At 33.2% G+C, this 22,719-nt stretch overlaps 9 non-coding genes across 9 annotated transcripts; all 9 read left to right on the forward strand.

Annotated features, from left to right (window-relative positions):
- The first annotated feature begins 2,595 nt into the window (after window positions 1-2,595).
- Window positions 2,596-2,667, forward strand: TRNAG-UCC (transfer RNA glycine (anticodon UCC)). The gene has a single exon. It is a non-coding gene; the product is annotated as a tRNA-Gly (tRNA).
- Window positions 2,668-4,572: 1,905 nt separating this feature from the next.
- Window positions 4,573-4,644, forward strand: TRNAG-UCC (transfer RNA glycine (anticodon UCC)). Its single transcript has one exon. It is a non-coding gene; the product is annotated as a tRNA-Gly (tRNA).
- Window positions 4,645-8,107: 3,463 nt separating this feature from the next.
- On the forward strand, window positions 8,108-8,179 carry TRNAG-UCC (transfer RNA glycine (anticodon UCC)). Its single transcript has one exon. It is a non-coding gene; the product is annotated as a tRNA-Gly (tRNA).
- A 3,044-nt stretch (window positions 8,180-11,223) lies between these two features.
- Window positions 11,224-11,295, forward strand: TRNAG-UCC (transfer RNA glycine (anticodon UCC)). The gene has a single exon. It is a non-coding gene; the product is annotated as a tRNA-Gly (tRNA).
- Window positions 11,296-15,478: 4,183 nt separating this feature from the next.
- On the forward strand, window positions 15,479-15,550 carry TRNAG-UCC (transfer RNA glycine (anticodon UCC)). The gene has a single exon. It is a non-coding gene; the product is annotated as a tRNA-Gly (tRNA).
- Window positions 15,551-17,337: 1,787 nt separating this feature from the next.
- On the forward strand, window positions 17,338-17,409 carry TRNAG-UCC (transfer RNA glycine (anticodon UCC)). Its single transcript has one exon. It is a non-coding gene; the product is annotated as a tRNA-Gly (tRNA).
- A 1,787-nt stretch (window positions 17,410-19,196) lies between these two features.
- On the forward strand, window positions 19,197-19,268 carry TRNAG-UCC (transfer RNA glycine (anticodon UCC)). The gene has a single exon. It is a non-coding gene; the product is annotated as a tRNA-Gly (tRNA).
- A 1,786-nt stretch (window positions 19,269-21,054) lies between these two features.
- Window positions 21,055-21,126, forward strand: TRNAG-UCC (transfer RNA glycine (anticodon UCC)). Its single transcript has one exon. It is a non-coding gene; the product is annotated as a tRNA-Gly (tRNA).
- A 1,067-nt stretch (window positions 21,127-22,193) lies between these two features.
- On the forward strand, window positions 22,194-22,265 carry TRNAG-UCC (transfer RNA glycine (anticodon UCC)). Its single transcript has one exon. It is a non-coding gene; the product is annotated as a tRNA-Gly (tRNA).
- The last annotated feature ends 454 nt before the right edge of the window (window positions 22,266-22,719 follow it).

Genomic DNA, 22,719 nt, shown 5'->3' on the forward strand with positions numbered 1-22,719 from the left:
TTGTGCATTCTTTTCATTTTTTAAGATCATAAGCTCCTTAGAGAATGTTTCTTGTTTTGAAGAAATCAGGAATACACTGACCAAGAAATGCCCTTTCAACAAATGGGAAGCTTTGTTGGTATGTGTAGCACTTATGGGATATGGACAGAGTCATGGCTTTGTCATTCAGAGAATACTAGATTTATGGCATCTTAAAAATATCCAGCTCTGAATAGTCTTATGTAAATTAGGCTATTAAATATATTTTCCTATTATCTGCTTTAGCATGTGATTCAAATTCTCTTTTCCAAAAGTGCCAAAAAGTGGACTTCAGTGGACATCATGTTTATTTATTCATTTACATTTTAAACCTATTTTGTGCATTGTATTAATATTTTCCATCATCAAAAGAAGTGCATTGCAGTCAATTACTGGATTAACAGTGTATTCTTTTCATTTTTTAAGATCATAAGCTCCTTAGAGAATGTTTCTTGTTTTGAAGAAATCAGGAATACACTGACCAAGAAATGCCCTTTCAACAAATGGGAAGCTTTCTTGGTATGTGTAGCACTTATGGGGTATGGACAGAGTCATGGCTTTGTCATTCACAGAATACTAGATTTATGGCATCTTAAAAATATCCAACTCTGAATAGTCTTATGTAAATTAGGCTATTAAATATATTTTCCTATTATCTGCTTTAACATTTGATTCAAATTCTCTTTTCCAAAAGTGCCAAAAAGTGGACTTCAGTGTACATCATGTTTATTTATTCATTTGCATTTTTAACCTAATTTGTGCATTGTATTAATATTTTCCATCATCAAAAGAAGTGCATTGCAGTCAATTACTGGATTAACAGTGTATTCTTTTCATTTTTTAAGATCATAAGCTCCTTAGAGAATGTTTCTTGTTTTGAAGAAATCAGGAATACACTGACCAAGAAATGCCCTTTCAACAAATGGGAAGCTTTCTTGGTATGTGTAGCACTTATGGGGTATGGACAGAGTCATGGCTTTGTCATTCACAGAATACTAGATTTATGGCATCTTAAAAATATCCAACTCTGAATAGTCTTATGTAAATTAGGCTATTAAATATATTTTCCTATTATCTGCTTTAACATTTGATTCAAATTCTCTTTTCCAAAAGTGCCAAAAAGTGGACTTCAGTGGACATCATGTTTATTTATTCATTTACATTTTAAACCTATTTTGTGCATTGTATTAATATTTTCCATCATCAAAAGAAGTGCATTGCAGTCAATTACTGGATTAACAGTGTATTCTTTTCATTTTTTAAGATCATAAGCTCCTTAGAGAATGTTTCTTGTTTTGAAGAAATCAGGAATACACTGACCAAGAAATGCCCTTTCAACAAATGGGAAGCTTTGTTGGTATGTGTAGCACTTATGGGATATGGACAGAGTCATGGCTTTGTCATTCAGAGAATACTAGATTTATGGCATCTTAAAAATATCCAGCTCTGAATAGTCTTATGTAAATTAGGCTATTAAATATATTTTCCTATTATCTGCTTTAGCATGTGATTCAAATTCTCTTTTCCAAAAGTGCCAAAAAGTGGACTTCAGTGGACATCATGTTTATTTATTCATTTACATTTTAAACCTATTTTGTGCATTGTATTAATATTTTCCATCATCAAAAGAAGTGCATTGCAGTCAATTACTGGATTAACAGTGTATTCTTTTCATTTTTTAAGATCATAAGCTCCTTAGAGAATGTTTCTTGTTTTGAAGAAATCAGGAATACACTGACCAAGAAATGCCCTTTCAACAAATGGGAAGCTTTCTTGGTATGTGTAGCACTTATGGGGTATGGACAGAGTCATGGCTTTGTCATTCACAGAATACTAGATTTATGGCATCTTAAAAATATCCAACTCTGAATAGTCTTATGTAAATTAGGCTATTAAATATATTTTCCTATTATCTGCTTTAACATTTGATTCAAATTCTCTTTTCCAAAAGTGCCAAAAAGTGGACTTCAGTGTACATCATGTTTATTTATTCATTTGCATTTTTAACCTAATTTGTGCATTGTATTAATATTTTCCATCATCAAAAGAAGTGCATTGCAGTCAATTACTGGATTAACAGTGTATTCTTTTCATTTTTTAAGATCATAAGCTCCTTAGAGAATGTTTCTTGTTTTGAAGAAATCAGGAATACACTGACCAAGAAATGCCCTTTCAACAAATGGGAAGCTTTCTTGGTATGTGTAGCATTTATGGGGTATGGACAGAGTCATGGCTTTGTCATTCACAGAATACTAGATTTATGGCATCTTAAAAATATCCAACTCTGAATAGTCTTATGTAAATTAGGCTATTAAATATATTTTCCTATTATCTGCTTTAACATTTGATTCAAATTCTCTTTTCCAAAAGTGCCAAAAAGTGGACTTCAGTGTACATCATGTTTATTTATTCATTTGCATTTTTAACCTAATTTGTGCATTGTATTAATATTTTCCATCATCAAAAGAAGTGCATTGCAGTCAATTAATGGATTAACAGTGTAGAGCATTGAAATCATACAATCAGGTGTTGTGGCTTACAGATTTGACTAACAAATGCCCTTTTGAAAACCAGGAAGCGTTGGTGGTATAGTGGTGAGCATAGCTGCCTTCCAAGCAGTTGACCCGGGTTCGATTCCCGGCCAACGCATAGTTTGTATTCAATTTTTAAGATCATAAACTCCTTAGAGAATTATTCTTGTTTTGAAGGAATTAGGAATACACTGACCAAGAAAAGCCCTTTCAAAAAACGGGAAGCTTTGTTGGTATGTGTCGCACTGGCCAAAGCATGATTTTTCTTGTGTATTCTTTTCAATTTTTAAGATCATAAGCTCCTTAGAGAATGTTTCTTGTTTTGAAGAAATCAGGAATACACTGACCAAGAAATGCCCTTTCAACAAATGGGAAGCTTTGTTGGTATGTGTAGCACTTATGGGGTATGGACAGAGTCATGGCTTTGTCATTCACAGAATACTAGATTTATGGCATCTTAAAAATATCCAACTCTGAATAGTCTTATGTAAATTAGGCTATTAAATATATTTTCCTATTATCTGCTTTAACATTTGATTCAAATTCTCTTTTCCAAAAGTGCCAAAAAGTGGACTTCAGTGGATATCATGTTTATTTATTCATTTACATTTTAAACCTATTTTGTGCATTGTATTAATATTTTCCATCATCAAAAGAAGTGCATTGCAGTCAATTACTGGATTAACAGTGTATTCTTTTCATTTTTTAAGATCATAAGCTCCTTAGAGAATGTTTCTTGTTTTGAAGAAATCAGGAATACACTGACCAAGAAATGCCCTTTCAACAAATGGGAAGCTTTCTTGGTATGTGTAGCACTTATGGGGTATGGACAGAGTCATGGCTTTGTCATTCACAGAATACTAGATTTATGGCATCTTAAAAATATCCAACTCTGAATAGTCTTATGTAAATTAGGCTATTAAATATATTTTCCTATTATCTGCTTTAACATTTGATTCAAATTCTCTTTTCCAAAAGTGCCAAAAAGTGGACTTCAGTGGATATCATGTTTATTTATTCATTTACATTTTAAACCTATTTTGTGCATTGTATTAATATTTTCCATCATCAAAAGAAGTGCATTGCAGTCAATTACTGCATTAACAGTGTATTCTTTTCATTTTTTAAGATCATAAGCTCCTTAGAGAATGTTTCTTGTTTTGAAGAAATCAGGAATACACTGACCAAGAAATGCCCTTTCAACAAATGGGAAGCTTTCTTGGTATGTGTAGCACTTATGGGGTATGGACAGAGTCATGGCTTTGTCATTCACAGAATACTAGATTTATGGCATCTTAAAAATATCCAACTCTGAATAGTCTTATGTAAATTAGGCTATTAAATATATTTTCCTATTATCTGCTTTAACATTTGATTCAAATTCTCTTTTCCAAAAGTGCCAAAAAGTGGACTTCAGTGGACATCATGTTTATTTATTCATTTACATTTTAAACCTATTTTGTGCATTGTATTAATATTTTCCATCATCAAAAGAAGTGCATTGCAGTCAATTACTGGATTAACAGTGTATTCTTTTCATTTTTTAAGATCATAAGCTCCTTAGAGAATGTTTCTTGTTTTGAAGAAATCAGGAATACACTGACCAAGAAATGCCCTTTCAACAAATGGGAAGCTTTCTTGGTATGTGTAGCACTTATGGGGTATGGACAGAGTCATGGCTTTGTCATTCACAGAATACTAGATTTATGGCATCTTAAAAATATCCAACTCTAAATAGTCTTATGTAAATTAGGCTATTAAATATATTTTCCTATTATCTGCTTTAACATTTGATTCAAATTCTCTTTTCCAAAAGTGCCAAAAAGTGGACTTCAGTGGACATCATGTTTATTTATTCATTTGCATTTTTAACCTAATTTGTGCATTGTATTAATATTTTCCATCATCAAAAGAAGTGCATTGCAGTCAATTAATGGATTAACAGTGTAGAGCATTGAAATCATACAATCAGGTGTTGTGGCTTACAGATTTGACTAACAAATGCCCTTTTGAAAACCAGGAAGCGTTGGTGGTATAGTGGTGAGCATAGCTGCCTTCCAAGCAGTTGATCCGGGTTCGATTCCCGGCCAACGCATAGTTTGTATTCAATTTTTAAGATCATAAACTCCTTAGAGAATTATTCTTGTTTTGAAGGAATTAGGAATACACTGATCAAGAAATGCCCTTTCAAAAAAAGGGAAGCTTTGTTGGTATGTGTAGCACTGGCCAACGCATGATTTTTCTTGTGCATTCTTTTCATTTTTTAAGATCATAAGCTCCTTAGAGAATGTTTCTTGTTTTGAAGAAATCAGGAATACACTGACCAAGAAATGCCCTTTCAACAAATGGGAAGCTTTGTTGGTATGTGTAGCACTTATGGGATATGGACAGAGTCATGGCTTTGTCATTCAGAGAATACTAGATTTATGGCATCTTAAAAATATCCAGCTCTGAATAGTCTTATGTAAATTAGGCTATTAAATATATTTTCCTATTATCTGCTTTAGCATGTGATTCAAATTCTCTTTTCCAAAAGTGCCAAAAAGTGGACTTCAGTGGACATCATGTTTATTTATTCATTTACATTTTAAACCTATTTTGTGCATTGTATTAATATTTTCCATCATCAAAAGAAGTGCATTGCAGTCAATTACTGGATTAACAGTGTATTCTTTTCATTTTTTAAGATCATAAGCTCCTTAGAGAATGTTTCTTGTTTTGAAGAAATCAGGAATACACTGACCAAGAAATGCCCTTTCAACAAATGGAAAGCTTTCTTGGTATGTGTAGCACTTATGGGGTATGGACAGAGTCATGGCTTTGTCATTCACAGAATACTAGATTTATGGCATCTTAAAAATATCCAACTCTGAATAGTCTTATGTAAATTAGGATATTAAATATATTTTCCTATTATCTGCTTTAACATTTGATTCAAATTCTCTTTTCCAAAAGTGCCAAAAAGTGGACTTCAGTGGACATCATGTTTATTTATTCATTTACATTTTAAACCTATTTTGTGCATTGTATTAATATTTTCCATCATCAAAAGAAGTGCATTGCAGTCAATTACTGGATTAACAGTGTATTCTTTTCATTTTTTAAGATCATAAGCTCCTTAGAGAATGTTTCTTGTTTTGAAGAAATCAGGAATACACTGACCAAGAAATGCCCTTTCAACAAATGGGAAGCTTTCTTGGTATGTGTAGCACTTATGGGGTATGGACAGAGTCATGGCTTTGTCATTCACAGAATACTAGATTTATGGCATCTTAAAAATATCCAACTCTAAATAGTCTTATGTAAATTAGGCTATTAAATATATTTTCCTATTATCTGCTTTAACATTTGATTCAAATTCTCTTTTCCAAAAGTGCCAAAAAGTGGACTTCAGTGGACATCATGTTTATTTATTCATTTGCATTTTTAACCTAATTTGTGCATTGTATTAATATTTTCCATCATCAAAAGAAGTGCATTGCAGTCAATTAATGGATTAACAGTGTAGAGCATTGAAATCATACAATCAGGTGTTGTGGCTTACAGATTTGACTAACAAATGCCCTTTTGAAAACCAGGAAGCGTTGGTGGTATAGTGGTGAGCATAGCTGCCTTCCAAGCAGTTGATCCGGGCTCGATTCCCGGCCAACGCATAGTTTGTATTCAATTTTTAAGATCATAAACTCCTTAGAGAATTATTCTTGTTTTGAAGGAATTAGGAATACACTGATCAAGAAATGCCCTTTCAAAAAAAGGGAAGCTTTGTTGGTATGTGTAGCACTGGCCAACGCATGATTTTTCTTGTGCATTCTTTTCATTTTTTAAGATCATAAGCTCCTTAGAGAATGTTTCTTGTTTTGAAGAAATCAGGAATACACTGACCAAGAAATGCCCTTTCAACAAATGGGAAGCTTTGTTGGTATGTGTAGCACTTATGGGATATGGACAGAGTCATGGCTTTGTCATTCAGAGAATACTAGATTTATGGCATCTTAAAAATATCCAGCTCTGAATAGTCTTATGTAAATTAGGCTATTAAATATATTTTCCTATTATCTGCTTTAACATTTGATTCAAATTCTCTTTTCCAAAAGTGCCAAAAAGTGGACTTCAGTGGATATCATGTTTATTTATTCATTTACATTTTAAACCTATTTTGTGCATTGTATTAATATTTTCCATCATCAAAAGAAGTGCATTGCAGTCAATTACTGGATTAACAGTGTATTCTTTTCATTTTTTAAGATCATAAGCTCCTTAGAGAATGTTTCTTGTTTTGAAGAAATCAGGAATACACTGACCAAGAAATGCCCTTTCAACAAATGGGAAGCTTTCTTGGTATGTGTAGCACTTATGGGGTATGGACAGAGTCATGGCTTTGTCATTCACAGAATACTAGATTTATGGCATCTTAAAAATATCCAACTCTGAATAGTCTTATGTAAATTAGGCTATTAAATATATTTTCCTATTATCTGCTTTAACATTTGATTCAAATTCTCTTTTCCAAAAGTGCCAAAAAGTGGACTTCAGTGGATATCATGTTTATTTATTCATTTACATTTTAAACCTATTTTGTGCATTGTATTAATATTTTCCATCATCAAAAGAAGTGCATTGCAGTCAATTACTGCATTAACAGTGTATTCTTTTCATTTTTTAAGATCATAAGCTCCTTAGAGAATGTTTCTTGTTTTGAAGAAATCAGGAATACACTGACCAAGAAATGCCCTTTCAACAAATGGGAAGCTTTCTTGGTATGTGTAGCACTTATGGGGTATGGACAGAGTCATGGCTTTGTCATTCACAGAATACTAGATTTATGGCATCTTAAAAATATCCAACTCTGAATAGTCTTATGTAAATTAGGCTATTAAATATATTTTCCTATTATCTGCTTTAACATTTGATTCAAATTCTCTTTTCCAAAAGTGCCAAAAAGTGGACTTCAGTGGACATCATGTTTATTTATTCATTTACATTTTAAACCTATTTTGTGCATTGTATTAATATTTTCCATCATCAAAAGAAGTGCATTGCAGTCAATTACTGGATTAACAGTGTATTCTTTTCATTTTTTAAGATCATAAGCTCCTTAGAGAATGTTTCTTGTTTTGAAGAAATCAGGAATACACTGACCAAGAAATGCCCTTTCAACAAATGGGAAGCTTTCTTGGTATGTGTAGCACTTATGGGGTATGGACAGAGTCATGGCTTTGTCATTCACAGAATACTAGATTTATGGCATCTTTAAAATATCCAACTCTAAATAGTCTTATGTAAATTAGGCTATTAAATATATTTTCCTATTATCTGCTTTAACATTTGATTCAAATTCTCTTTTCCAAAAGTGCCAAAAAGTGGACTTCAGTGGACATCATGTTTATTTATTCATTTGCATTTTTAACCTAATTTGTGCATTGTATTAATATTTTCCATCATCAAAAGAAGTGCATTGCAGTCAATTAATGGATTAACAGTGTAGAGCATTGAAATCATACAATCAGGTGTTGTGGCTTACAGATTTGACTAACAAATGCCCTTTTGAAAACCAGGAAGCGTTGGTGGTATAGTGGTGAGCATAGCTGCCTTCCAAGCAGTTGATCCGGGTTCGATTCCCGGCCAACGCATAGTTTGTATTCAATTTTTAAGATCATAAACTCCTTAGAGAATTATTCTTGTTTTGAAGGAATTAGGAATACACTGATCAAGAAATGCCCTTTCAAAAAAAGGGAAGCTTTGTTGGTATGTGTAGCACTGGCCAACGCATGATTTTTCTTGTGCATTCTTTTCATTTTTTAAGATCATAAGCTCCTTAGAGAATGTTTCTTGTTTTGAAGAAATCAGGAATACACTGACCAAGAAATGCCCTTTCAACAAATGGGAAGCTTTGTTGGTATGTGTAGCACTTATGGGATATGGACAGAGTCATGGCTTTGTCATTCAGAGAATACTAGATTTATGGCATCTTAAAAATATCCAGCTCTGAATAGTCTTATGTAAATTAGGCTATTAAATATATTTTCCTATTATCTGCTTTAGCATGTGATTCAAATTCTCTTTTCCAAAAGTGCCAAAAAGTGGACTTCAGTGGACATCATGTTTATTTATTCATTTACATTTTAAACCTATTTTGTGCATTGTATTAATATTTTCCATCATCAAAAGAAGTGCATTGCAGTCAATTACTGGATTAACAGTGTATTCTTTTCATTTTTTAAGATCATAAGCTCCTTAGAGAATGTTTCTTGTTTTGAAGAAATCAGGAATACACTGACCAAGAAATGCCCTTTCAACAAATGGAAAGCTTTCTTGGTATGTGTAGCACTTATGGGGTATGGACAGAGTCATGGCTTTGTCATTCACAGAATACTAGATTTATGGCATCTTAAAAATATCCAACTCTGAATAGTCTTATGTAAATTAGGCTATTAAATATATTTTCCTATTATCTGCTTTAACATTTGATTCAAATTCTCTTTTCCAAAAGTGCCAAAAAGTGGACTTCAGTGGACATCATGTTTATTTATTCATTTACATTTTAAACCTATTTTGTGCATTGTATTAATATTTTCCATCATCAAAAGAAGTGCATTGCAGTCAATTACTGGATTAACAGTGTATTCTTTTCATTTTTTAAGATCATAAGCTCCTTAGAGAATGTTTCTTGTTTTGAAGAAATCAGGAATACACTGACCAAGAAATGCCCTTTCAACAAATGGGAAGCTTTCTTGGTATGTGTAGCACTTATGGGGTATGGACAGAGTCATGGCTTTGTCATTCACAGAATACTAGATTTATGGCATCTTAAAAATATCCAACTCTAAATAGTCTTATGTAAATTAGGCTATTAAATATATTTTCCTATTATCTGCTTTAACATTTGATTCAAATTCTCTTTTCCAAAAGTGCCAAAAAGTGGACTTCAGTGGACATCATGTTTATTTATTCATTTGCATTTTTAACCTAATTTGTGCATTGTATTAATATTTTCCATCATCAAAAGAAGTGCATTGCAGTCAATTAATGGATTAACAGTGTAGAGCATTGAAATCATACAATCAGGTGTTGTGGCTTACAGATTTGACTAACAAATGCCCTTTTGAAAACCAGGAAGCGTTGGTGGTATAGTGGTGAGCATAGCTGCCTTCCAAGCAGTTGATCCGGGCTCGATTCCCGGCCAACGCATAGTTTGTATTCAATTTTTAAGATCATAAACTCCTTAGAGAATTATTCTTGTTTTGAAGGAATTAGGAATACACTGATCAAGAAATGCCCTTTCAAAAAAAGGGAAGCTTTGTTGGTATGTGTAGCACTGGCCAACGCATGATTTTTCTTGTGCATTCTTTTCATTTTTTAAGATCATAAGCTCCTTAGAGAATGTTTCTTGTTTTGAAGAAATCAGGAATACACTGACCAAGAAATGCCCTTTCAACAAATGGGAAGCTTTGTTGGTATGTGTAGCACTTATGGGATATGGACAGAGTCATGGCTTTGTCATTCAGAGAATACTAGATTTATGGCATCTTAAAAATATCCAGCTCTGAATAGTCTTATGTAAATTAGGCTATTAAATATATTTTCCTATTATCTGCTTTAGCATGTGATTCAAATTCTCTTTTCCAAAAGTGCCAAAAAGTGGACTTCAGTGGACATCATGTTTATTTATTCATTTACATTTTAAACCTATTTTGTGCATTGTATTAATATTTTCCATCATCAAAAGAAGTGCATTGCAGTCAATTACTGGATTAACAGTGTATTCTTTTCATTTTTTAAGATCATAAGCTCCTTAGAGAATGTTTCTTGTTTTGAAGAAATCAGGAATACACTGACCAAGAAATGCCCTTTCAACAAATGGAAAGCTTTCTTGGTATGTGTAGCACTTATGGGGTATGGACAGAGTCATGGCTTTGTCATTCACAGAATACTAGATTTATGGCATCTTAAAAATATCCAACTCTGAATAGTCTTATGTAAATTAGGCTATTAAATATATTTTCCTATTATCTGCTTTAACATTTGATTCAAATTCTCTTTTCCAAAAGTGCCAAAAAGTGGACTTCAGTGGACATCATGTTTATTTATTCATTTACATTTTAAACCTATTTTGTGCATTGTATTAATATTTTCCATCATCAAAAGAAGTGCATTGCAGTCAATTACTGGATTAACAGTGTATTCTTTTCATTTTTTAAGATCATAAGCTCCTTAGAGAATGTTTCTTGTTTTGAAGAAATCAGGAATACACTGACCAAGAAATGCCCTTTCAACAAATGGGAAGCTTTCTTGGTATGTGTAGCACTTATGGGGTATGGACAGAGTCATGGCTTTGTCATTCACAGAATACTAGATTTATGGCATCTTAAAAATATCCAACTCTAAATAGTCTTATGTAAATTAGGCTATTAAATATATTTTCCTATTATCTGCTTTAACATTTGATTCAAATTCTCTTTTCCAAAAGTGCCAAAAAGTGGACTTCAGTGGACATCATGTTTATTTATTCATTTGCATTTTTAACCTAATTTGTGCATTGTATTAATATTTTCCATCATCAAAAGAAGTGCATTGCAGTCAATTAATGGATTAACAGTGTAGAGCATTGAAATCATACAATCAGGTGTTGTGGCTTACAGATTTGACTAACAAATGCCCTTTTGAAAACCAGGAAGCGTTGGTGGTATAGTGGTGAGCATAGCTGCCTTCCAAGCAGTTGATCCGGGTTCGATTCCCGGCCAACGCATAGTTTGTATTCAATTTTTAAGATCATAAACTCCTTAGAGAATTATTCTTGTTTTGAAGGAATTAGGAATACACTGATCAAGAAATGCCCTTTCAAAAAAAGGGAAGCTTTGTTGGTATGTGTAGCACTGGCCAACGCATGATTTTTCTTGTGCATTCTTTTCATTTTTTAAGATCATAAGCTCCTTAGAGAATGTTTCTTGTTTTGAAGAAATCAGGAATACACTGACCAAGAAATGCCCTTTCAACAAATGGGAAGCTTTGTTGGTATGTGTAGCACTTATGGGATATGGACAGAGTCATGGCTTTGTCATTCAGAGAATACTAGATTTATGGCATCTTAAAAATATCCAGCTCTGAATAGTCTTATGTAAATTAGGCTATTAAATATATTTTCCTATTATCTGCTTTAGCATGTGATTCAAATTCTCTTTTCCAAAAGTGCCAAAAAGTGGACTTCAGTGGACATCATGTTTATTTATTCATTTACATTTTAAACCTATTTTGTGCATTGTATTAATATTTTCCATCATCAAAAGAAGTGCATTGCAGTCAATTACTGGATTAACAGTGTATTCTTTTCATTTTTTAAGATCATAAGCTCCTTAGAGAATGTTTCTTGTTTTGAAGAAATCAGGAATACACTGACCAAGAAATGCCCTTTCAACAAATGGAAAGCTTTCTTGGTATGTGTAGCACTTATGGGGTATGGACAGAGTCATGGCTTTGTCATTCACAGAATACTAGATTTATGGCATCTTAAAAATATCCAACTCTGAATAGTCTTATGTAAATTAGGCTATTAAATATATTTTCCTATTATCTGCTTTAACATTTGATTCAAATTCTCTTTTCCAAAAGTGCCAAAAAGTGGACTTCAGTGGACATCATGTTTATTTATTCATTTACATTTTAAACCTATTTTGTGCATTGTATTAATATTTTCCATCATCAAAAGAAGTGCATTGCAGTCAATTACTGGATTAACAGTGTATTCTTTTCATTTTTTAAGATCATAAGCTCCTTAGAGAATGTTTCTTGTTTTGAAGAAATCAGGAATACACTGACCAAGAAATGCCCTTTCAACAAATGGGAAGCTTTCTTGGTATGTGTAGCACTTATGGGGTATGGACAGAGTCATGGCTTTGTCATTCACAGAATACTAGATTTATGGCATCTTAAAAATATCCAACTCTAAATAGTCTTATGTAAATTAGGCTATTAAATATATTTTCCTATTATCTGCTTTAACATTTGATTCAAATTCTCTTTTCCAAAAGTGCCAAAAAGTGGACTTCAGTGGACATCATGTTTATTTATTCATTTGCATTTTTAACCTAATTTGTGCATTGTATTAATATTTTCCATCATCAAAAGAAGTGCATTGCAGTCAATTAATGGATTAACAGTGTAGAGCATTGAAATCATACAATCAGGTGTTGTGGCTTACAGATTTGACTAACAAATGCCCTTTTGAAAACCAGGAAGCGTTGGTGGTATAGTGGTGAGCATAGCTGCCTTCCAAGCAGTTGATCCGGGCTCGATTCCCGGCCAACGCATAGTTTGTATTCAATTTTTAAGATCATAAACTCCTTAGAGAATTATTCTTGTTTTGAAGGAATTAGGAATACACTGATCAAGAAATGCCCTTTCAAAAAAAGGGAAGCTTTGTTGGTATGTGTAGCACTGGCCAACGCATGATTTTTCTTGTGCATTCTTTTCATTTTTTAAGATCATAAGCTCCTTAGAGAATGTTTCTTGTTTTGAAGAAATCAGGAATACACTGACCAAGAAATGCCCTTTCAACAAATGGGAAGCTTTGTTGGTATGTGTAGCACTTATGGGATATGGACAGAGTCATGGCTTTGTCATTCAGAGAATACTAGATTTATGGCATCTTAAAAATATCCAGCTCTGAATAGTCTTATGTAAATTAGGCTATTAAATATATTTTCCTATTATCTGCTTTAGCATGTGATTCAAATTCTCTTTTCCAAAAGTGCCAAAAAGTGGACTTCAGTGGACATCATGTTTATTTATTCATTTACATTTTAAACCTATTTTGTGCATTGTATTAATATTTTCCATCATCAAAAGAAGTGCATTGCAGTCAATTACTGGATTAACAGTGTATTCTTTTCATTTTTTAAGATCATAAGCTCCTTAGAGAATGTTTCTTGTTTTGAAGAAATCAGGAATACACTGACCAAGAAATGCCCTTTCAACAAATGGAAAGCTTTCTTGGTATGTGTAGCACTTATGGGGTATGGACAGAGTCATGGCTTTGTCATTCACAGAATACTAGATTTATGGCATCTTAAAAATATCCAACTCTGAATAGTCTTATGTAAATTAGGCTATTAAATATATTTTCCTATTATCTGCTTTAACATTTGATTCAAATTCTCTTTTCCAAAAGTGCCAAAAAGTGGACTTCAGTGGACATCATGTTTATTTATTCATTTACATTTTAAACCTATTTTGTGCATTGTATTAATATTTTCCATCATCAAAAGAAGTGCATTGCAGTCAATTACTGGATTAACAGTGTATTCTTTTCATTTTTTAAGATCATAAGCTCCTTAGAGAATGTTTCTTGTTTTGAAGAAATCAGGAATACACTGACCAAGAAATGCCCTTTCAACAAATGGGAAGCTTTCTTGGTATGTGTAGCACTTATGGGGTATGGACAGAGTCATGGCTTTGTCATTCACAGAATACTAGATTTATGGCATCTTAAAAATATCCAACTCTAAATAGTCTTATGTAAATTAGGCTATTAAATATATTTTCCTATTATCTGCTTTAACATTTGATTCAAATTCTCTTTTCCAAAAGTGCCAAAAAGTGGACTTCAGTTGACATCATGTTTATTTATTCATTTGCATTTTTAACCTAATTTGTGCATTGTATTAATATTTTCCATCATCAAAAGAAGTGCATTGCAGTCAATTAATGGATTAACAGTGTAGAGCATTGAAATCATACAATCAGGTGTTGTGGCTTACAGATTTGACTAACAAATGCCCTTTTGAAAACCAGGAAGCGTTGGTGGTATAGTGGTGAGCATAGCTGCCTTCCAAGCAGTTGATCCGGGTTCGATTCCCAGCCAACGCATAGTTTGTATTCAATTTTTAAGATCATAAACTCCTTAGAGAATTATTCTTGTTTTGAAGGAATTAGGAATACACTGATCAAGAAATGCCCTTTCAAAAAAAGGGAAGCTTTGTTGGTATGTGTAGCACTGGCCAACGCATGATTTTTCTTGTGCATTCTTTTCATTTTTTAAGATCATAAGCTCCTTAGAGAATGTTTCTTATTTTGAAGAAATCAGGAATACACTGACCAAGAAATGCCCTTTCAACAAATGGGAAGCTTTCTTGGTATGTGTAGCACTTATGGGATATGGACAGAGTCATGGCTTTGTCATTCAGAGAATACTAGATTTATGGCATCTTAAAAATATCCAGCTCTGAATAGTCTTATGTAAATTAGGCTATTAAATATATTTTCCTATTATCTGGTTTAGCATGTGATTCAAATTCTCTTTTCCAAAAGTGCCAAAAAGTGGACTTCAGTGGACATCATGTTTATTTATTCATTTACATTTTAAACCTATTTTGTGCATTGTATTAATATTTTCCATCATCAAAAGAAGTGCATTGCAGTCAATTACTGGATTAACAGTGTATTCTTTTCATTTTTTAAGATCATAAGCTCCTTAGAGAATGTTTCTTGTTTTGAAGAAATCAGGAATACACTGACCAAGAAATGCCCTTTCAACAAATGGGAAGCTTTCTTGGTATGTGTAGCACTTATGGGGTATGGACAGAGTCATGGCTTTGTCATTCACAGAATACTAGATTTATGGCATCTTAAAAATATCCAACTCTGAATAGTCTTATGTAAATTAGGCTATTAAATATATTTTCCTATTATCTGCTTTAACATTTGATTCAAATTCTCTTTTCCAAAAGTGCCAAAAAGTGGACTTCAGTGTACATCATGTTTATTTATTCATTTGCATTTTTAACCTAATTTGTGCATTGTATTAATATTTTCCATCATCAAAAGAAGTGCATTGCAGTCAATTAATGGATTAACAGTGTAGAGCATTGAAATCATACAATCAGGTGTTGTGGCTTACAGATTTGACTAACAAATGCCCTTTTGAAAACCAGGAAGCGTTGGTGGTATAGTGGTGAGCATAGCTGCCTTCCAAGCAGTTGACCCGGCTTCGATTCCCGGCCAACGCATAGTTTGTATTCAATTTTTAAGATCATAAACTCCTTAGAGAATTATTCTTGTTTTGAAGGAATTAGGAATACACTGACCAAGAAATGCCCTTTCAAAAAACGGGAAGCTTTGTTGGTATGTGTAGGACTGGCCAACGCATGATTTCTCTTGTGTATTCTTTTCATTTTTTAAGATCATAAGCTCCTTAGAGAATGTTTCTTGTTTTGAAGAAATCAGGAATACACTGACCAAGAAATGCCCTTTCAACAAATGGGAAGCTTTCTTGGTATGTGTAGCACTTATGGGGTATGGACAGAGTCATGGCTTTGTCATTCACAGAATACTAGATTTATGGCATCTTAAAAATATCCAACTCTAAATAGTCTTATGTAAATTAGGCTATTAAATATATTTTCCTATTATCTGCTTTAACATTTGATTCAAATTCTCTTTTCCAAAAGTGCCAAAAAGTGGACTTCAGTGGACATCATGTTTATTTATTCATTTGCATTTTTAACCTAATTTGTGCATTTTATTAATATTTTCCATCATCAAAAGAAGTGCATTGCAGTCAATTACTGGATTAACAGTGTATTCTTTTCATTTTTTAAGATCATAAGCTCCTTAGAGAATGTTTCTTGTTTTGAAGAAATCAGGAATACACTGACCAAGAAATGCCCTTTCAACAAATGGGAAGCTTTCTTGGTATGTGTAGCACTTATGGGGTATGGACAGAGTCATGGCTTTGTCATTCACAGAATACTAGATTTATGGCATCTTAAAAATATCCAACTCTGAATAGTCTTATGTAAATTAGGCAATTAAATATATTTTCCTATTATCTGCTTTAACATTTGATTCAAATTCTCTTTTCCAAAAGTGCCAAAAAGTGGACTTCAGTGTACATCATGTTTATTTATTCATTTGCATTTTTAACCTAATTTGTGCATTGTATTAATATTTTCCATCATCAAAAGAAGTGCATTGCAGTCAATTAATGGATTAACAGTGTAGAGCATTGAAATCATACAATCAGGTGTTGTGGCTTACAGATTTGACTAACAAATGCCCTTTTGAAAACCAGGAAGCGTTGGTGGTATAGTGGTGAGCATAGCTGCCTTCCAAGCAGTTGACTCGGCTTCGATTCCCGGCCAACGCATAGTTTGTATTCAATTTTTAAGATCATAAACTCCTTAGAGAATTATTCTTGTTTTGAAGGAATTAGGAATACACTGACCAAGAAATGCCCTTTCAAAAAACGGGAAGCTTTGTTGGTATGTGTAGCACTGGCCAACGCATGATTTCTCTTGTGTATTCTTTTCATTTTTTAAGATCATAAGCTCCTTAGAGAATGTTTCTTGTTTTGAAGAAATCAGGAATACACTGACCAAGAAATGCCCTTTCAACAAATGGGAAGCTTTCTTGGTATGTGTAGCACTTATGGGGTATGGACAGAGTCATGGCTTTGTCATTCACAGAATACTAGATTTATGGCATCTTAAAAATATCCAACTCTGAATAGTCTTATGTAAATTAGGCAATTAAATATATTTTCCTATTATCTGCTTTAACATTTGATTCAAATTCTCTTTTCCAAAAGTGCCAAAAAGTGGACTTCAGTGTACATCATGTTTATTTATTCATTTGCATTTTTAACCTAATTTGTGCATTGTATTAATATTTTCCATCATCAAAAGAAGTGCATTGCAGTCAATTAATGGATTAACAGTGTAGAGCATTGAAATCATACAATCAGGTGTTGTGGCTTACAGATTTGACTAACAAATGCCCTTTTGAAAACCAGGAAGCGTTGGTGGTATAGTGGTGAGCATAGCTGCCTTCCAAGCAGTTGACCCGGCTTCGATTCCCGGCCAACGCATAGTTTGTATTCAATTTTTAAGATCATAAACTCCTTAGAGAATTATTCTTGTTTTGAAGGAATTAGGAATACACTGACCAAGAAATGCCCTTTCAAAAAACGGGAAGCTTTGTTGGTATGTGTAGCACTGGCCAACGCATGATTTCTCTTGTGTATTCTTTTCATTTTTTAAGATCATAAGCTCCTTAGAGAATGTTTCTTGTTTTGAAGAAATCAGGAATACACTGACCAAGAAATGCCCTTTCAACAAATGGGAAGCTTTCTTGGTATGTGTAGCACTTATGGGGTATGGACAGAGTCATGGCTTTGTCATTCACAGAATACTAGATTTATGGCATCTTAAAAATATCCAACTCTAAATAGTCTTATGTAAATTAGGCTATTAAATATATTTTCCTATTATCTGCTTTAACATTTGATTCAAATTCTCTTTTCCAAAAGTGCCAAAAAGTGGACTTCAGTGGACATCATGTTTATTTATTCATTTGCATTTTTAACCTAATTTGTGCATTGTATTAATATTTTCCATCATCAAAAGAAGTGCATTGCAGTCAATTAATGGATTAACAGTGTAGAGCATTGAAATCATACAATCAGGTGTTGTGGCTTACAGATTTGACTAACAAATGCCCTTTTGAAAACAAGGAAGCGTTGGTGGTATAGTGGTGAGCGTAGCTGCCTTCCAAGCAGTTGATTCGGGTTCGATTCCCGGCCAACGCATAGTTTGTATTCAATTTTTAAGATCATAAACTCCTTAGAGAATTGTTCTTGTTTTGAAGGAATTAGGAATACACTGATCAAGAAATGCCCTTTCAAAAAAAGGGAAGCTTTGTTGGTATGTGTAGCACTGGCCAACGCATGATTTTTCTTGTGTATTCTTTTCATTTTTTAAGATCATAAGCTCCTTAGAGAATGTTTCTTGTTTTGAAGAAATCAGGAATACACTGACCAAGAAATGCCCTTTCAACAAATGGGAAGCTTTGTTGGTATGTGTAGCACTTATGGGATATGGACAGAGTCATGGCTTTGTCATTCAGAGAATACTAGATTTATGGCATCTTAAAAATATCCAGCTCTGAATAGTCTTATGTAAATTAGGCTATTAAATATATTTTCCTATTATCTGCTTTAGCATGTGATTCAAATTCTCTTTTCCAAAAGTGCCAAAAAGTGGACTTCAGTGGACATCATGTTTATTTATTCATTTACATTTTAAACCTATTTTGTGCATTGTATTAATATTTTCCATCATCAAAAGAAGTGCATTGCAGTCAATTACTGGATTAACAGTGTATTCTTTTCATTTTTTAAGATCATAAGCTCCTTAGAGAATGTTTCTTGTTATGAAGAAATCAGGAATACACTGACCAAGAAATGCCCTTTCAACAAATGGGAAGCTTTCTTGGTATGTGTAGCACTTATGGGGTATGGACAGAGTCATGGCTTTGTCATTCACAGAATACTAGATTTATGGCATCTTAAAAATATCCAACTCTGAATAGTCTTATGTAAATTAGGCTATTAAATATATTTTCCTATTATCTGCTTTAACATTTGATTCAAATTCTCTTTTCCAAAAGTGCCAAAAAGTGGACTTCAGTGTACATCATGTTTATTTATTCATTTGCATTTTTAACCTAATTTGTGCATTGTATTAATATTTTCCATCATCAAAAGAAGTGCATTGCAGTCAATTAATGGATTAACAGTGTAGAGCATTGAAATCATACAATCAGGTGTTGTGGCTTACAGATTTGACTAACAAATGCCCTTTTGAAAACCAGGAAGCGTTGGTGGTATAGTGGTGAGCATAGCTGCCTTCCAAGCAGTTGACCCGGCTTCGATTCCCGGCCAACGCATAGTTTGTATTCAATTTTTAAGATCATAAACTCCTTAGAGAATTATTCTTGTTTTGAAGGAATTAGGAATACACTGACCAAGAAATGCCCTTTCAAAAAACGGGAAGCTTTGTTGGTATGTGTAGCACTGGCCAACGCATGATTTCTCTTGTGTATTCTTTTCATTTTTTAAGATCATAAGCTCCTTAGAGAATGTTTCTTGTTTTGAAGAAATCAGGAATACACTGACCAAGAAATGCCCTTTCAACAAATGGGAAGCTTTCTTGGTATGTGTAGCACTTATGGGGTATGGACAGAGTCATGGCTTTGTCATTCACAGAATACTAGATTTATGGCATCTTAAAAATATCCAACTCTAAATAGTCTTATGTAAATTAGGCTATTAAATATATTTTCCTATTATCTGCTTTAACATTTGATTCAAATTCTCTTTTCCAAAAGTGCCAAAAAGTGGACTTCAGTGGACATCATGTTTATTTATTCATTTGCATTTTTAACCTAATTTGTGCATTGTATTAATATTTTCCATCATCAAAAGAAGTGCATTGCAGTCAATTACTGGATTAACAGTGTATTCTTTTCATTTTTTAAGATCATAAGCTCCTTAGAGAATGTTTCTTGTTTTGAAGAAATCAGGAATACACTGACCAAGAAATGCCCTTTCAACAAATGGGAAGCTTTCTTGGTATGTGTAGCACTTATGGGGTATGGACAGAGTCATGGCTTTGTCATTCACAGAATACTAGATTTATGGCATCTTAAAAATATCCAACTCTGAATAGTCTTATGTAAATTAGGCTATTAAATATATTTTCCTATTATCTGCTTTAACATTTGATTCAAATTCTCTTTTCCAAAAGTGCCAAAAAGTGGACTTCAGTGTACATCATGTTTATTTATTCATTTGCATTTTTAACCTAATTTGTGCATTGTATTAATATTTTCCATCATCAAAAGAAGTGCATTGCAGTCAATTAATGGATTAACAGTGTAGAGCATTGAAATCATACAATCAGGTGTTGTGGCTTACAGATTTGACTAACAAATGCCCTTTTGAAAACCAGGAAGCGTTGGTGATATAGTGGTGAGCATAGCTGCCTTCCAAGCAGTTGACCCGGCTTCGATTCCCGGCCAACGCATAGTTTGTATTCAATTTTTAAGATCATAAACTCCTTAGAGAATTATTCTTGTTTTGAAGGAATTAGGAATACACTGACCAAGAAATGCCCTTTCAAAAAACGGGAAGCTTTGTTGGTATGTGTAGCACTGGCCAACGCATGATTTCTCTTGTGTATTCTTTTCATTTTTTAAGATCATAAGCTCCTTAGAGAATGTTTCTTGTTTTGAAGAAATCAGGAATACACTGACCAAGAAATGCCCTTTCAACAAATGGGAAGCTTTCTTGGTATGTGTAGCACTTATGGGGTATGGACAGAGTCATGGCTTTGTCATTCACAGAATACTAGATTTATGGCATCTTAAAAATATCCAACTCTAAATAGTCTTATGTAAATTAGGCTATTAAATATATTTTCCTATTATCTGCTTTAACATTTGATTCAAATTCTCTTTTCCAAAAGTGCCAAAAAGTGGACTTCAGTGTACATCATGTTTATTTATTCATTTGCATTTTTAACCTAATTTGTGCATTGTATTAATATTTTCCATCATCAAAAGAAGTGCATTGCAGTCAATTAATGGATTAACAGTGTAGAGCATTGAAATCATACAATCAGGTGTTGTGGCTTACAGATATGACTAACAAATGCCCTTTGAAAACCAGGAAGCGTTGGTGGTATAGTGGTGAGCATAGCTGCCTTCCAAGCAGTTGACCCGGGTTCGATTCCCGGCCAACGCATAGTTTGTATTCAATTTTTAAGATCATAAACTCCTTAGAGAATTATTCTTGTTTTGAAGGAATTAGGAATACACTGATCAAGAAATGCCCTTTCAAAAAAAGGGAAGCTTTGTTGGTATGTGTAGCACTGGCCAACGCATGATTTTTCTTGTGCATTCTTTTCATTTTTTAAGATCATAAGCTCCTTAGAGAATGTTTCTTGTTTTGAAGAAATCAGGAATACACTGACCAAGAAATGCCCTTTCAACAAATGGGAAGCTTTGTTGGTATGTGTAGCACTTATGGGATATGGACAGAGTCATGGCTTTGTCATTCAGAGAATACTAGATTTATGGCATCTTAAAAATATCCAGCTCTGAATAGTCTTATGTAAATTAGGCTATTAAATATATTTTCCTATTATCTGCTTTAGCATGTGATTCAAATTCTCTTTTCCAAAAGTGCCAAAAAGTGGACTTCAGTGGACATCATGTTTATTTATTCATTTACATTTTAAACCTATTTTGTGCATTGTATTAATATTTTCCATCATCAAAAGAAGTGCATTGCAGTCAATTACTGGATTAACAGTGTATTCTTTTCATTTTTTAAGATCATAAGCTCCTTAGAGAATGTTTCTTGTTTTGAAGAAATCAGGAATACACTGACCAAGAAATGCCCTTTCAACAAATGGGAAGCTTTCTTGGTATGTGTAGCACTTATGGGGTATGGACAGAGTCATGGCTTTGTCATTCACAGAATACTAGATTTATGGCATCTTAAAAATATCCAACTCTGAATAGTCTTATGTAAATTAGGCTATTAAATATATTTTCCTATTATCTGCTTTAACATTTGATTCAAATTCTCTTTTCCAAAAGTGCCAAAAAGTGGACTTCAGTGTACATCATGTTTATTTATTCATTTGCATTTTTAACCTAATTTGTGCATTGTATTAATATTTTCCATCATCAAAAGAAGTGCATTGCAGTCAATTAATGGATTAACAGTGTAGAGCATTGAAATCATATAATCAGGTGTTGTGGCTTACAGATTTGACTAACAAATGCCCTTTTGAAAACCAGGAAGCGTTGGTGGTATAGTGGTGAGCATAGCTGCCTTCCAAGCAGTTGATCCGGGTTCGATTCCCGGCCAACGCATAGTTTGTATTCAATTTTTAAGATCATAAACTCCTTAGAGAATTGTTCTTGTTTTGAAGGAATTAGGAATACACTGATCAAGAAATGCCCTTTCAAAAAAAGGGAAGCTTTGTTGGTATGTGTAGCACTGGCCAACGCATGATTTTTCTTGTGCATTCTTTTCATTTTTTAAGATCATAAGCTCCTTAGAGAATGTTTCTTGTTTTGAAGAAATCAGGAATACACTGACCAAGAAATGCCCTTTCAACAAATGGGAAGCTTTGTTGGTATGTGTAGCACTTATGGGATATGGACAGAGTCATGGCTTTGTCATTCAGAGAATACTAGATTTATGGCATCTTAAAAATATCCAGCTCTGAATAGTCTTATGTAAATTAGGCTATTAAATATATTTTCCTATTATCTGCTTTAGCATGTGATTCAAATTCTCTTTTCCAAAAGTGCCAAAAAGTGG

This window comes from Taudactylus pleione, unplaced genomic scaffold (genome assembly GCF_031769625.1).
Source record: "Taudactylus pleione unplaced genomic scaffold, aTauple2 ptg000467l, whole genome shotgun sequence".
Lineage (NCBI taxonomy): Eukaryota > Metazoa > Chordata > Amphibia > Anura > Myobatrachidae > Taudactylus > Taudactylus pleione.